The following is a 17,545-nucleotide window of genomic DNA, read 5'->3' on the forward strand; positions in this document are numbered from 1 at the left end:
GCTAGAAAGTTAGGTCTAGAACCGGGACAAAATTTGTTGTGGCTTTCGGAGTTTCATGAATTATGTAGGATTCAAGCCCAACGCAATAGGCAAACAGGAGCTATTGTACAAGTTGCTTTTGACCAACTAGCTGGTCAAGGTTAGTATGCAGAGAGTTTAGAACAGATTTTTTATCCCATAACAGTGTATGAGCAAATTTCCAAGGCTGCAATAAAAGCTTGGAATTCTCTCCCTGGACAGAAAGATGGAAATAATGCTTTCACAAAAATAGAGCAAGGTCCCAATGAACCTTTTGCAGATTTTGTGGGACGTTTGCAAACAGCTGTAATAAGAACCATTGGAGACAATGCAGCAACAGAAATAATGACTTAGAGTCAAAGGATAAAGGATATAAATACTAGAATAATTATCAATTACAAAAGGTTGAAAAGAGGAGAGGTAGTAGAAATAACTACCTTAAACAGCATTGTGAAAGATAAATAGAGAGACAAGACAGACAAGCAGATAGACAGACAGATAGACAGACAGATAGATAACAATATGAGGAAATGCAAGAATCTAGTGAAGATTCTTTAAAGAATGTGGAATCTTGGCCATGGGAAGGCTTAGGAAAAGAAAGTTTAGTACAGTTCTTCCCCTATAAGAAAGAGGATGCAGAATCAAACAGGGGAAGTAACAGGATTGCCTTGTTGTATTGAGGGCCCAGTAGGGTAATTGGATAACAAATTCTAAATGAACCCAATGAGGATGAATTAAGAGGATTAGGGTAAAAGAAGAGATGAAACTACTAGGATCTGATAAAACAATTTCAGAGATTCTGATCATAGAAGCTTTCTAAAGGTAGGACTTGTTCATTGTTTTGTCTTTGTAACTGTGACAGAGTATTTCTATTACAAACAAAGTGATAAATATTTACATGGTATTGTTTTTACAAAGGAAGAAACACAAACAAGCACTTGTTAATTACCTACTATGTGCCAACATACCATGTACAACTATCAAGTGTCAGTGTTAGAATTCAAACCCAAATCATATGAGTAAGAGTAAGTCTGCTTATTTCCCATAAGACCATGCTGCCTATCATAGCCTGTAACTCAAGAAGGCCATATGGGAAGAAGGAACTCAAGTTCTAGTTTCCTTCACCTCCACCCCCATCTCTATCCCCACCCCCAGGAATGTCTTCCAATTTCCTTGCAAAAGGAGTTTGAGGAGGATGGTATCTAACTATGGTACTATGGAAACACTCAGAGAAACTGATGAGGATTACAATTCTCTCCTGGGCCAGGATTTCTATTGGCTACCCACGGCATCACATTTTTAGCCTGCAAACTGACTTTGTTTCTAATTATCTGCTTTGCAGCTGGATATGCTGACCTTACATCTGAAGGACAATTCTGTATCTGCTTAAGAGATCAAAAGCAAAGCACATTTTCTCCAGAAATTCCAGGGTTGGAAATTACCTGTAGAACGTTAACCAAATTAGGACATTTCTTTTATTTTCATTTTCTTTTTTCTTTTGTTCTGGCTAATTTTCATTTAATAAGAAGTCTGCCACTAATTGGCACAGGAAAATCACATTCATTTAAAATCTTAATTTGGTTAATACACATTAATAACAATAATGCCACTTTATATTTCCATTGAGCTTTAGAGATTAAAAAGCACTCTCACTTATTAGGCTATATGAATTTTGATTTTTACTGGGATCTTATAAGAAGGGGACAGAAATTGCTTCCTTCATAGTATAGGGAAGGAAATCAAGGCTCAGAGAAAATAAATTATTTGCCCCAGACATCTAGTCAGCAAATGGCAGAGCTGAAGGTTGAGCCTAGCCTCTCTTCCTCCTGGCTCTGCATAATGATATGATCTACTTTTCCTTTTTTGCATACATTTTAATCTTTCCTCACATTTTCTAGCCTAAATTTCTTCCTCAGAAACAGAAGATTTATTTCTGAATTCAAAAATCCTAACCATCAACTTTTAGGCTGATACCCTATTTTCAATCAAGTTTGACAAAGAACGATGATCTCAATTGCTGACAGTTATAATGGTTAACAAGAAAACATTCACAACAACTCTTCACATCAGACCATCCCCTATTTGAAGATGAAAAAAAGTTCAACACAGAACATTTGGAAGCATGACATCCCCAAGTATCTTGGCATTGGTGGTAATTACAGAATGTCAAGCTGCCTGTCACCCAGAATACCACGAATCACTGAACTATTCTTATGATTCCCCAGAATTTTAAGGTCCCTACCCTCCAAGACTACCTAGCAGTCCCCTTCCATCTGGTCTACAGGAAAAGCTAATGGCAGAACCTTCTGGCCTCACGAGCTTCTTCAATTGTCTGGAAAAGTGCCAGGGGGCAGTCACTGGCCCTTTGTCCATCACTCTTGTAAATAAAGGGTAACATTATTTTGGCAGTGTGCTGGCATATCTTCTTAGCACTTCAATACTTCCAGAAGACAACGAGTACCTTGTACATAAGCCAAAATAGGCTGACTATGCCCGATTTTAAAAATGAAAAATACACACTGGCTTTTGACCTTTAAGTACTGATGTCTCTGCTTAGCAAATTAGAAGTTTCCCATACAAAGCAAACAACAGCACCAAAGGAAAATACAGGGCCAAATGTAGTATGGGGGCGATTTTGCATCTTCTTCAATCCTTCTAAAATGTGATTTAGCTTGACCTTTAAGTCTAGTGGATCAACCAATCAATTTTCCTGAAATAACTTTGCACATGACGTTAGAGCATGCCCTGTATAAGAAGGAACCAGGCAGAGCAGCATGGCCTAACCACTTCATTGTGCTAGAAAAGTTACTAAGATTTATCTCAATTGATTTTACTGGTAAGAAAAACACAATGTGAAAACTGCAACATCAGCAGACACTAAAGGTCTTAGTTTCTTGCAGGATGAACTTGATATCAATAGTTATTAGGACACATTCATACAAGGCACACAGGAGAGATGGAGAGAAGATGCAAGTAATCTTACTTAATCCTGAAGCGGCCAAAAGCTAGGCTCTTCAGACTGTGGGAAAAATCAAGGAAAACCTTCAATATTCCTAGGCTATTGTTAAGCAAGAATCTGGATTTTAAAAAGACTCATATTTACCACTAGGATAAAAACAACAGTGTAGCAGAAAAAAATCTTGATTAAAAATTGAGAAATGGGGGTTCTATCCCAGATTCTGCCACTAATTCATTAAGCAAGTCCTTGAGCAAGACATTCTCTTTCTGGCTCAGTTTCCTATTCTGTAAAATGAAGAAATTAGGCTAAATGGTTCTTCAGGTACCTTCCAGTTCTGATATTCTATATTATGGCAGATCTATAGTGATTCCAGAGACAAAGTTTCAATTCTTCTTCTCACTTCTCCACATTTCAAGCAAATAAATCAATATAAGCATCCTACAGAGATGCTAGGGTATTAGATTGGCCAGAGAGGGAAGTAAAAGTAATAATTAAGAAGGCCTGAGAAAGAAGCAAAATTGTTTTTCCTTCTGCACCTGCACAGCTAAACCATAATTCCAAACATCCACCAACTATTGACATAAATGAGGATCTCTAAGACCCACATATACAACTCAACAAGACAACTTAATGATATCCCAATTGAAAACAGACTTCACCAAAAAAAAAAGAATGACCAAAATCCAACAAGAAGAAAAACAGTCAAGCTTCTTCAAAAGAATTTTAAAAATAAAAAATAAAAAAGTGAAACTTTGTTTTCTTTCAAAACTGTTTTCTTTCAGTTTTAAAATGAAATTATAAGTTATTCTGCTTTTTTTTTTTTAAACCATGCAGAATCACAGATTCTAAAAGTTGGAATGAACTTCCCAACCTATACCCCTACTGTAACACACCCAACAAACTGCTTTCCTATCAGTGGAGGAGGTAGGCAGAAGCACAGAAGCTGTGTGATTACCTCTAGAGGACATTTCACTTTAGGATATCTTTAATTATTAAGAATTTTTTCTAGACATCAATCCTAAACTGGCTTCTTTATAACTTTTACACATTGTTTGCTCCTAGTTTTGTCTTCTGGGGCCAAGCAAAACAAGTCTAATCCCTTTTCCACAAGATAGTCCTTCAAATATTTCAAAGCAGTTAAGCATTCCCCCAACCTAGACTTCCCCCTCTCCCCCAAGTCTTTTCTTCCCTAGACAAAACATCCTTAATTCTTTCAATGATTTTCTCTTATGGAATGATCTTGAGGATCTACAATAATCTTTGCCCAACAGTTTATCAATGTCATTTCTAAAATACGGGAGCTATTTCCAATGTGATTTGAACAGGGCAGTACACAGTAGCTCTATCATGATCTCACTAATGTTGTACACATACCTCACTTAATTATAATCTAAGACCACACTGGCTTCTTTGTCTACCATGTTTCACTCATATACCTTTAGTCAAATAAAATCTCTAGATCATTTGAAAAAGGAAATTATTGTCTCCCCAGTGCCTTCATCATCTCAGACTTATGAGGTTAATTTGTTGAAGTGAAGAATATTAAATTATTTTTATTAAATTTTGGAGTATTAAATTCAGTCCAATGTTCTGGCCTTCCGAGGTTCTTTGAGATCCTTACTCTATCAATCAACACATTAATTACTTCTCCCAGATGACCTTTTATGTGCAACCATTCAATTTACCCCAAATCCCCTTATAATTGTACCATCATCTGATCTATATCTCTATTTTGTCAAAAAAGAAAAAAAGAGATAGCATAAAATAGCATGTAAATTGCTAGATTTGAAGTCGGAGAACCTAAACTAACATCCTGGCTCTGCTACTTACTAGTAGTATGATTCTGGGCCAGAAGCCATTTAACTTCTCTGGATCCTATTTCATTCAGAATGAGGAATTCGAATAAGAGAACTTTTAAGGTCCTTTCAACTCCAGATTCCCATCCTAGAAGAGCAGGGACTAGGTCTATAATTTCATGCTTTGCTAAGATTTAAGTATACTTTACCTACAACTTTTCTCTGATCTACTCCTATAATGGCTCTATCATAAAAGGAAATGAGGTTAGTCTGATAATGACCTCTTCAGTATCACTAGAAGTCCTAGAACTTAAGTAAAGAATCAGATATATTAAAGAGTCAATCCAACACAGCCAGACAAATGGTGCTTATCATCACGTCAAGCAACAAAACTTATAAACACCTACTACTGGTGCTTAAACAAAAAAGGCCATTGTCTGAGAGTCTAAGGAGTAGGATTCTGGTCCCAATTCTGACACTTCCACTAACAATATGGCCTTAGGCAAGCCACTACTCTGGTCTCAATTTCTTCGCCTTTAAAAGTGAAGGGGAAGAGGGGAACCAGATAACCTTAAAAGTCCCTTTCCAGCTCTGAAATTCTGAAAGTGAAGCTATACAAAATTGGTAATTGTAGAACTGTCATTATGAGCTGAATGGCCAAGAATTTATCAAAGAAAAGATAGAAGAACTTAAACTAAGATTTAAAGGAGACTTAGAGTTTAGCTATGTGCAAAGAAAATGGAAGGTTATTTCAGGTGTACAGAAAGGCATAAGCAAAATTATAAAGGTACACTTCAGAAAGCTTTTCAATATATCACTGTTCTTTTTTCAAGCTGTAAACATGAGAATTTACAGAGTTTTTGATGAGCAGGAAGCAGATCAAATGAGGTCAAGCATTGTTTTTAAGGAAACAAACAGCATAGGTAACTGAAAAGGTAGATTGGAAGAAGACTATATAAGCTAAAGAATCTAGACTTACCCTGAGGGTGACAATAGGGAGATCAGGAGGCTCAGGAAGAAGTGGGTGCACAGGATGACAAATAACTTTGGTTGATTGGTTGGTTTTGAGTTTTTTTACAAGGCAATCAATGTTAAGCAATTTGCCCAGGGTCACACAGTTAGTTAGCAAGTGTCAAATGTCTGGGGCTAAATTCAAACTGAGATTCTCCTTACTCTAGGACCAATGTTGTATCTAAATAACTTTAAATGATAATCATCCTATGGCAAAAATATCCAGCTAACTGCTAGCTCCAAGGAAAACAGATCATGAATGAATCAATTTAAATTACAGAAAAGACTTCGATTAAAATGGGGGAAAAGGTAATGGAAATGTGTTCCAGGAATAAGCAGAACACCATCAGTGTTTTTCCAAACAATATCAAGAAACACATAACACTGCCACTGATGAAGAGGGGACCATTTTTTTTAATGTGAACTCTCATGTAAATTCTCCAAATTCCACACCCTTAACTTTCCCAAATCTGGGTCTTGCCTTGAGCACAACAGTATCTACTGTGATGGTCACTAGAGCAGAAAAGTACCCATTACTATTGTTCTCTTAACCCTTTGCTTTATGGAACAGTGGAAAAGGTCTTAGATCTTGGACCTAGGAAGATCAGAGTTCATATCTTACCTCAGACACTTATTAGATGTGTGATCCCTTAAGCCTCAGTTTCCTTATCTATAAAATCAGGACATTAAAAGTACTACTTGTGTTGTTGTAAAGTTAATATATTTAAAGTAACACATTTAATATATATTTAAAGTAATATATTTATAATATATCTAAAGTGCTTGACAAAACATTATATAAATGCTATTATTTTGCTAAATTTTTTGTTGATGTTTCCCAGTTATCCCCTTCCCCATTTTCCTGTTCTTCTTATAGAACCGCACTTGTAACACAAGAACATTAACCAAATCTGACAATGTATGCCTCTTTGTACAGCGTGATACTACCTCATCCCTGACTAGAGGGGAAGGCATGCTTCACTGGTGGTCCTCTGAAGTCATGCTTTAGCCACTATTTTTCAAGGGTTTAAGTTAAACTCTCAACCAAATATTACTAGGTTTGCCATGAAATTAGAAAGAGAAAAAGTAAAGTAGAAAAGTGTAAGGAAGCACTGAAATACATAGTGAAAGTCCTTCCATCTAGCCTTTATACCATTTTCTTATCAAGTCTGGCTAAAATTTAATCATCATGAGGATGAGTAGCTTATATTCAATATGTAGAAAATCCAAGCAATTAAAAATGAGAAAAAGTATGTGGGGATGGGAAGTGGGGGAGGAGGGAGTTAAAGCAAGGAGACACAAGCCCTAGCTGCAACTCAAAATCTTGCTTCTAACTTCCATCATTCAGAACTATTTTTTATATTAGGGCTTCTTAAATTTTTTCCACTCAGAACCTGGTTTCATCCAAGAAATTTTTACATGACATGATTCCAGGTATATAAGTATATAAAATAGGAATATAAATGAAGCATTTATAGCCCTAGTGAGAGGCAGTGTGGCGTAGCCCATGGAAAACCAGCCTCTGAACCAAGACTACCTAGATTCAAGTTCCAAACTGGCTATGTGACCCTGGGCAAGTGACTACTCAGTGCTCTCTCTTAAAACTAAGTTGCAGAGAAAATGTCAACTTGCACTAGTAGAAGAGACTCATTAGGCCTCTTCCCTCTGCTATGATTTCAATAGCATTTCATCAATCAATTGAAGTGATCAATCAATCAATTGATATCAATAGATTACAATAGACTATGTCTGCTATCTTAGCAAGCTGAGCTAAGTATGTTTGGTGGGCCACAAGATGATAAAATATTTAGCCACAATAATTCAGGGAAACTGACTATTAAGGTATAGAGGAAATAGGATACATTAACAAAATTTGAAGTCTTTCAAATACTGCAGTAAGACATATACACAGTTTGTGATAAAGTTCTTATGTTCAGTGATGGATACAGCTACATGGAGTAAGAGGATAGAATTTAAGAAAAGATACCACCTCAGATGTCCTTGTTTCTAAATGTTGGCAGAATCATCTTAAGGCAATTTAATTCTTTTATACTTTTTTAAAGAGTCAGTTGTCATCTAACTTCTGCTTTAAAAGCAAAAACAAAACATGTGCAAAAAGAATTAACATTAAATCTTCAAAAAGTTTTTACTCTAGTTTTCAGATTTAATAATAAAGATTAGTTCCACCTAATAAATATTATCTTGTCAGATATTCACCATGCATTTTTTTTAAGGGGAGATAATGGCAATTTGAATTAAGTCCAATAATCCTTTGTGGAAGCATCATTCCCTACATAGATTAAATACACAAACATGCTAACAAAAAGAAAAAACAATCTGACTTAAATAACCCAAAACACCAGCAAGAAAAGTCTGAGAATCAAGGAATATATATGCAATTATGACTATATTTCTTAACAATTTAATAAAAAGTCAAAATACAAAATGCTATTGAAGTTTTGCCTGCAATAGCAAACACATCTTTTTATTCTGTAGAAGAGACACTATTGGAGTTAGTTTCAAATATTCTATTCTCAACCACTCCTCCCCTCAAAAAAGCAAAAACAAGTGAACTATCAGAATAGTAGGTCATCTAGGAGAAGTAAAGAAAAGCCTTTGTTTCAAAAAACAAAACAAAGCACAGTAAGATATTAACAGAAGAAATTTGCAGGAATAGCTCAATGACTGAATTATTCAGGGACCAAACTATAAGGTGTTAACAGGAAAGATTACTCATCCCCAATTTGAAATCACAACTACTTTTTTCTCTCAACTTCTATCCTGGTGAATATATTCACAGAACTTAAGTTTCTAACACTTTAAATCATATCTGCAACATGATAAAAGATGACAAATGGACAATTATACTGGATTTCAGGAACCCTAGAATATGTCTTTTAAAAACTTTTTTTAAAAGCACGATTTCTTGACATATTAGCTTAAAGCAAACTATTTGGAAGATGGAAACACAAGAAGAATGAGTTGATAAATTACTGATAAAACTGCTGATAAATTAAAAAGGATTTTTTTTGCCTTCATTTTTTTTCCTTCTATCTTGTCAGCTAAAGAAGATTTATTCTCTTATCTCTTCTTTTAAAACAAGGTTGATAACTATAATTACAGCATTCTTTTTTTTTATATAATAACTCTTTATTGATAGAACCCATGCCAGGGTAATTTTTTTACAACAGTATCCCTTGCACTCGCTTCTGTTCCAATTTTTCCCCTCCTTCCCTCCACCCCCTCCCCTAGATGGCAAGCAGTCCTATATATATTAAATATGTTGCAGTATATCCTAGATACAATATATGTTTGCAGAACCGAACAATTTTCTTCTTGCACAGGGAGAATTGGATTCAGAAGGTAAAAATAATCCGGGAAGAAAAACAAAAATGCAAATAGTTCACATTCGTTTCCCCAGTGTTCTTTCTTTGGGTGTAGCTGCTTCTGTCCATCATTTATCAATTGAAACAGAGTTAGGTCTCTTTGTCAAAGAGATCCACTTCCATCAGAATACATCCTCATACAGTATAGTTGTTGAAGTGTATAATGATCTCCTGGTTCTGCTCATTTCACTTAGCATCAGTTCATATAAGTCTCGCCAGTCCTCTCTGTATTCATCCTGCTGGTCATTTCTTACAGAACAATAATATTCCATAACATTCATATACCACAATTTACCCAGCCATTCTCCAATTGATGGGCATCCATTCATTTTCCAGTTTCTAGCCACTACAAACAGGGCTGCTACAAACATTTTGGCACATACAGGTCCCTTTCCTCTCTTTAGTATTTCTTTGGGATATAAGCCCAGAAATAACACTGCTGGATCAAAGGGTATGCACAGTTTGATAACTTTTGGGCATAATTCCAGATTGCTCTCCAGAATGGTTGGATTCATTCACAACTCCACCAACAATGCATTAATGTCCCAGTTTTCCCGCATCCCCTCCAACATTCATCATTATTTTTTCCTGTCATCTTAGCCAATCTGACAGGTTGTAGTGGTATCTCAGAGTTGTCTTAATTTGCATTTCTCTGATCAATAATGATTTGGAACACTCTTTCATATGAGTGGTAATAGTTTCACTTTCATCATCTGAAAATTGTCTGTTCATATCCTTTGACCATTTATCAACTGGAGAATGGCTTGATTTCTTATAAATTTGAGTCAATTCTCTATATATTTTGGAAATGAGGCCTTTATCAGAACCTTTAACTGTGAAGACAGTTTCCCAGTTTGTTGCTTCCCTTCTAATCTTGTTTGCATTAGTTTTGTTTGTACAAAGGTTTTTTAATTTGATGTAATCAAAATTTTCTATTCTGTGATCAGTAATGGTTTCTAGTTCATCTTTGGTCACAAATTTCTTTCTCCTCCACAAGTCTGAGAGATAAACTATCCTATGTTTCTCTAATTAAATTTATAATCTCTTTCTTTATGGCTAGATCATGGACCCATTTTGATCTTATCTTGGTATACGGTGTTAAGTGTGGGTCCTTGCCTAATTTCTGCCATACTAATTTCCAGTTGTCCCAGTAGTTTTTATCAAATAATGAATTCTTATCCCAAAAGTTAGGATCTTTGGATTTGTCAAACACTAGATTGCTATAGTTGACTATTCTGTCTTATGAACCTAACCTATTCCACTGATCAACTAATCTATTTCTTAGACAATATCAAATGGTTTTGGTGACTGCTGCTTTATAATATAATTTTAGATCAGGTACAGCTATTGCCTTCATTTTTTAAATGGGATAACTTTAAGAAGGTCTTCTCCTACATAAAGTAACCTACAAATTTATGCTCTCTAATCTTAATTATGTCTTCACTGCTGCATAGTAAAATGTTTATTCACTGACTAACTATTCCACTATCCTAAGTGATTATTCTTAACACTATTCTCTCCTCAAGCTCCTGATTTCTCATCCATCCTCCCAAGTAGAAGCCTCTCCTATTATTACAGTGATAATATAAAGTCTATCAACCATGAGATCTTTTCTCCCCTCCCCAACTCTACAGTTCAAAGCCTTTTATGTCTTAAGACATTCTTTTACCTTCTTAATCCATGTCTCTGAAGGAAGACTTGGACCTTCTCTTGTAAAAGCCAATACTTCGCGTGCAAAGCATTTTACAAAATGTTGCCTCATTTAATATCTGTCCTACCAATCTCATTTCTACCTTTTCCAGAAGAAAGCTGCAGCTCCATCTTCAATCTATTTGCTAGGTCTTTCTTTCATTTATGAGTAGGCTTAGGTCTACAAAACCATTTAAAATTTTGATATTCCTTCAAGTTATTGTCCAATATTGCTCCTTCTTTTCACTGTCAATCTCCTAACAACTATTTTCTACATTCTATTTCTTTAGTACCCACTTACTTCTCAAATTCATGTAATCTGGCTTTCAACTGCCATTCACTCAACTGAAATTGTTCTCTACACTACTACTGCTACTGCTACTACCATTCATTATATAATAAATGCCAAAAAGATTCTTATGGAAAACTTATACAGGGCAAGCGCTCACAAGGTGGTCCGAAAAAGTGATTCAAGGACATTCTCAAGGTCTCTCTTAAAAACTTCAGAATGGGGATAGAATCTATCCCAAATGTTCATGAGGACTATTTATGTCTGACCTATAGTAGAGCATTCTGAGTTCCTATCGGTCTGATCAACTACAGCAGGACACACTAGCTTGAGCTAACATAGTGATGTCATTTTGGTCCTCCTTGAGAATGAAGAATAATAACCTACTTACTACTACTACTACTACTACTACTACTACTACTACCACCACTACTACTTTTATAATTCTTTAAGATTTCCAAAGTGTTATACAAAATGTTATCTCACTTTATATTCACAACTCACTGAGGCAGTAATACACAGAAGTACCAAAAAGCCTCTGCTTCAGTCTCTTTGACATTACCATATTACTTTGAACATTATTAATCAAAGCTCTCCTTCTGGATTACACTCTCTTCTTCCTTGACTTCAACAACATTGCTCTCTTCTCTTTCTTCCCTTACCTGTCTAATTGTTCTCAAACATGTTAGATGGATTAACACCTACTCAAGAAGACCCTTAAGAATGGGTATTTCTCAGTTCTCTATTGGGGTCCTCCTCTTCACACCCAATCAACTAAGGTTCCATCTCCTTCATGAAGCCTGCCTGGCTCCCCCTTCCCATATCCCAGTTGTTAGAGCTCTTTCTTCTTAAATATTCTTTATACCATATTTGTATATATTTTGGATTTGGTTTACCTTGATTTCTGCAAAACATCTGATAAAATATTTCATGCTGTTCTTAGAGAAAAGATAAAGAGATGTGTTAATAAAATTATATGGTGTCAGAACAAGGTTGAATGACTGGATTCAAAAATTCCATCTCTTACTACTGATCCATACCAGGAATGACAATTCCTTTTCCCTACCCCATCTTCCATCTCTCAAAATCCTTGTGCTCCTTCAAGACTTAAATCAGATACCACTTCTGTAAAGATGTGCATGATTTTCAAGAAAGAACTCAAACTGCATTTTCCTCATATTGTGTTTCTGCAGAAGGGGCAGCCTAACAGTGTACAGAACGCTGACCTTGAAGTTAAGAAAACCTAGATTCAAGTTCTACAGCTAATACATTTGAGCTAAATGATCATGAGAATGCCATTCAACCTCTTAGTGCCCCAGGTAACTATTTAAAACTATAATTTACAACCTACTTGCTAACCTGTATCAGAGGGAGCTTCCTCAGAAGTTCTTCATACATATGAAATCACAGATCTGGACCAGAATATGTATTTGTGCATATGAGAATATGCATTATATATCCTCAGAACATAAAATTCCTTGAGGGAAAGGACTGTTTTATTTTGGTAGTCCCATTACCTGGCACAGTGCTTTGCATTGTACACAGCTATAAGTGTTTGCTGAATTATCAAAATGAATTATTGAATAGGCTGAAACTTTGAGGAAATATATTTTTTTTAAAATCTGATGATTATAAAACCTTTAATACTAGATATTCCCATCCCCTTAAAGCTATCATCTTATATTTTTCTTTTTCTCTTCTCCCTTACACAGTCAAAATCTTAAAATGATTGCCTCCATTTCCTCATCCCAATTCTCAATTCTTTTGCAATCCTGATTTCTAACACTATATATACACCAATATTATCAATGAATGTTTTACTGTTTAATCCAAAGATCTTTTCTTAATCCTCATCCTATATGACTACTCCAGTACCTTTGCTATAATTAATAAGTTCTTATTCTTGGACATACATCCATTACATGGCTATTATGATGCTGTTATTTCTTGGTTTTCCTTGAACTTGTCTGATCCCTTTCAATCTCTTTTACTGGACTCATTCACCTACTCATTAAATATAAATGTTCCCTAAAACCCTATCCTGGGCCCTCCTTGATGATGTCATCAGCTATCATTGTTTAAATTATCTTTATAGAGAGGATTCCCAAATCCATACAACCAGTGCCAATCTCAATTCTGAACTTCAGTACCATATTGCTTTTTACACATCTCCAAATTAAGTCTTATAAGGGTTTCAAACTCAGTATGTCCTAACCAGAACTTGTTATATTTTCCAAAAAAGATAGCAAACTCTCCTTCCTACAAATGTCATTTTTTTTAAAAGGCACTGCAACTCCATTCAGGTTCAAAAACAGTTGCCAAATCTTATTGATTCTACTTCCACAATATCCCACATGTCCCTTCTCTCTATTCACAGCATCTCTACCCTAATTAAGACCTTCATCACCTCTTGCATAGTACGACAATATAAGAATATCTCAAAGGACTAAACTGTATCATTTGATGCAGTGCATTTTTTTCCCCAATAAGGCAAAGGAAATGGGAGATTGCAGGATGAAAATTAACAAAGTAAAATTATAACATCTGTTTGTAATTTTTTTGTATTTAAAGTTCCTTTGCACAAACAAGAAAAATTACAGTAAATTATTTTTCAAAATTTCATCAATTTTGACACACCTGATTCTTCTACTGTTAGACTGCTTAACAGTTTCTTAATTAGCTATTTCCAGTCTCTACAGTCTCCATTTCATAACCAATATAGCTGCCAAATCAATATTCTAAAACACATATCTGACCATGTTAGTTCCCTACTCAAAAATCTTGAGTGGTTCTCAAATGACTCAAGGTTAAAATACAAAATCTTTAGCAGAATATTGAAAACCCTACATGATCAGGCTCACAACCCCCCTTCTAGTCTTATTTCATTTTATGTTCTTTTATGTATTTATTCCCTGTTCTAGTCAAATCAGCTTGCTAGCCATTCCCTATTTTATGCATGTGGTCCTCTCTATTTGGAATATACTCCTTTTTCATCTCCACTTCATAGAATCACTTACTTCCTGCAGAACACATCTAAGAGATCACCTCCCAAAGGATACCTTTCTTGATTTCTTCCCCAATCCCACTCCCAAAGTATTAATAATCACACCCTCCTGAAACTACTTGGTATTATTTTGTCTATATTGTGCATTACCTCTCTTGACATTTTTCTAAAAAAATTACAGACCCAGATTGGGGTTAAATATTTTATGTAACTTTTATCAACACCTTATCTGTACATACTTTAAAAATATTTTTTGAAATATAGTAATTAATTCTGGGACCAAAACAAAACCATATGTTTAACCAAACTAAATAAATATTTACAGGTCATATAGCAGAATAGTTAGATGACAACATGTCTTACATTTCTACAAAAGTACTACAACATTTACTAAGAAGTAAAATAACCATGTGAGGTAGTATTATTATTGACTATTACTATTACCTCATTTTAAAGCTATGAAAACTAAGCTACAGAGCAATTATTGACTTGTCCAAGGTCCATACTCTCTGTAACAATCAGGACTATTAAGTGGAAGAGCCTGGAATGAAAACAAATAATTCCCACGTGCATTAATTTGTGATAAATCCAAAGTAGCATCTATTACATATTTTAAATTAATTAACATGCTGCTAAATGATTTCTAATACATTTCATTAAGATGCTTTGAATAAAACATTTTAAAGTCTGTATGCAGTAAACTCCCAATTATCCAAATTTTTTGAAAATAAAGGTAAAAAAAAAAAAAGAAAAGAAAGAAAAGAAAGGTAAAATTCACAACTGAAATCTATAAACACATTAGTCAAAGTCCATCATGCTTCTCTTCAAGTAGTTTTTTTTCAAGGTCAGCAAAAATATTAGCATTAAATAGGGGTGGAAATAAGTAAACTTGGGCTTCAGGAAGATCCTCAAAGCCTCTGACTAACAAACCATGTTACTTTGAACAAGTCCTTTCACTCTCTCTCCCTTCTGCATTTCAGCCTTTCCATCTGTAACCCCATCTGTACAATGGGGTTTTGACTTGATTATCTCTAAGCTACTTCCAGTTCTAATTTCTATAATAATGGAATGATTGACATTTTATCCTGTGGATAAAACTGGAATAAAGTCATAAAATGCTCAAAATGAGCAACAGAGAAGACAGAGAGGAAAGGAAGGTATAGTATGGTGATTTTTTTGAAAACCAACAGAATGCAATAATGAATTGCATGAATCTAGCAAAAGTTCTGTAAATTAAATACAGCACCCACCTGCCAGATTTAAAATGAGGAATGAGACATATATTTTTTATCATAGCCAATGAAGAAATATATTTTGCTGGCTACACATATTTGTTAACATAGTTTTTCTTTTTCTTTTTTTTCAATGTTTAACTTGAGGGAGGGGCAATAAAAGAAAAAAATGCTTATAAAAATAAATGAAGGATTTTAAAAAATATTTATAGAACCTATCACTTGTTGAACTCATTTGACACTCATCATATACTTTTTGGTATCATTACTTAACTTTCCATTTGTGTTTCCTTTCTCTTTAATTAGGCTGCAGAATGATGTCAGCGACTGGGTTTTACATTTCTTAATATTCCCCCAAAGAATCTGCTATAATGCTTTGCAGAATTGGAATATCTAATGAACATGTCATGATTGGCAAACAACAAACTAAATAATCAATTCACAAAAATTGTAAATGCGTATATGGGAACTGTGTTTAATAAGCATTAAAAAAAAAAAAAGGAATGTGCAAACTTTGAGAAAACTCACTTAACTAGTAGACTTTTTTTTTCTTTAACAAGTATTTCTTTGAGTTCAAACTTCTAGCCATCAGACTATCCATGCCTGAACAATAGGATTACTGGAGGAATATATGCAATAGGCATATACCTATTGAAATTACTTAAATTTGCTACTTAAATTACTTTGCTAAATTAAATTATTTAAATTTCTATTTGAAATTGTTTAAATTTGCGATTTAAAAAAATGTTTTATTAACGCCTCTTGTCTTTAGATCACAGTCATTTTAAACTACTCCCATCCAGAATGACCCTTATGACCAAAAAGAAATTAAGCAAAAATTCTGCTAAAATGACCACATCTAACAATACAGACAATATTCTGTTCAGCTTGTTTTATTATCTGCTGGATTTTTCAATTCATAAAGTTTATTTTCATAAGAGATCACTAGAGGAGAAAAAGTGACTGCCAGTAGACTACAGCAACCTGTAACTCATAAGATTGTACCCCATCTGCAATGAACTGTTCATCTGAAACATTATATACAATTACAAATGAGATAGCATTTGTTCAAACGTTTAACATATTGTACCATTTGCTTCATTACTTCATGAAGGTAACTATTAGATAACATATACAATAAGCATTCATATTCTTTCTCTTTATACCTCCCACAACATATCCCAATCAAGGGAATAAGAGAAAAACATCTCTGGCTGAATGGCTGCCCTGCTGAAGCAGTCATTCCAGGAAAAAAAAAAAATTGCAACCTGAAGTTCACAATATCCATTCCCAGAACAATATAAAGAAAAGATGCTCTCTCATGGACATAAAAATGGAACAAGTGGGTGGGAATAGTTAACACTGACTTCAGCTGTGGGAGTTGCAAGGATTTCTGTCAGTTCAACCTTCAGAAAGTGAGATGGGGGAGGGGATAAGCAGAAGAGTAAGAATGTAAACATAATATGCCTGCTTTCTCTAAAGTGAACCTGGTTTATATTCAAGCAACTGATGTCATCTTAAAGACATGACATTTGAGCAAAAGCAAAAACTGACCCTATTTCATACTTGGATTTCTTAAGTTCTCAATCATCAGTCATTAACATCACATACAGAACAACTCTAATGATTCATATCCCTATCAAGCATCTGATTTAAGATGCCCTCTTATGTATAGTATGATGTTTCCAAGTACTCATGAGCAGGTATATTGTGACTGTGTAGATAACAAACTTCTGTCTGTTCTCTAGCAGAGAGTGGAAAAAAATCTATGCCTAATGAACCACCGGACCTTAAACTGTCACCAATTTGGAAGATGACCACAAAATTCTGTCCGTAATTGAATTTTCCTAGCAATATATTATACCACAATAAAACCTCTCCAGCTAGATTGCAAACCCTTAAAGGGATTTTTGTCTTCTAGCTTTTTTTTATTCCTGGCACCTCAACATTCACAGAGGATTACAAATATAATGGGTGCTCAATAAGAGGCAGTATGATATTATACAAAAAAAAAAAAAAAACTAGATTTGGAACTAGAAGACCTAACATTCAAAGCCCAGTTCTGCTAATTATTATCTGCAGACCCTCAGCAAACTATTTCAATTCACTAGTTTTCTGTTTCTTCAACTATAAAATGAGATAGTTGGACTAAATGCCCCCT

The 17,545-nt window shown here is 34.7% G+C and overlaps 1 protein-coding gene and 1 long non-coding RNA gene across 2 annotated transcripts in view; one reads left to right on the plus strand and one right to left on the minus strand.

Moving 5' to 3' along the window:
- Positions 1 to 17,545, minus strand: part of MED27 (mediator complex subunit 27) — a 253,392-nt gene that overhangs the window by 191,177 nt on the left and 44,670 nt on the right. The gene's annotated exons all lie outside the window — the stretch shown is intronic.
- LOC127550927 (uncharacterized) lies at positions 595 to 15,902 on the plus strand. The gene is made up of 3 exons (XR_007950962.1): positions 595 to 840; positions 12,342 to 12,467; positions 15,691 to 15,902. It is a non-coding gene; the product is annotated as an uncharacterized LOC127550927 (long non-coding RNA).

Source organism: Antechinus flavipes, chromosome 2 (genome assembly GCF_016432865.1).
Source record: "Antechinus flavipes isolate AdamAnt ecotype Samford, QLD, Australia chromosome 2, AdamAnt_v2, whole genome shotgun sequence".
Taxonomy (NCBI): domain Eukaryota; kingdom Metazoa; phylum Chordata; class Mammalia; order Dasyuromorphia; family Dasyuridae; genus Antechinus; species Antechinus flavipes.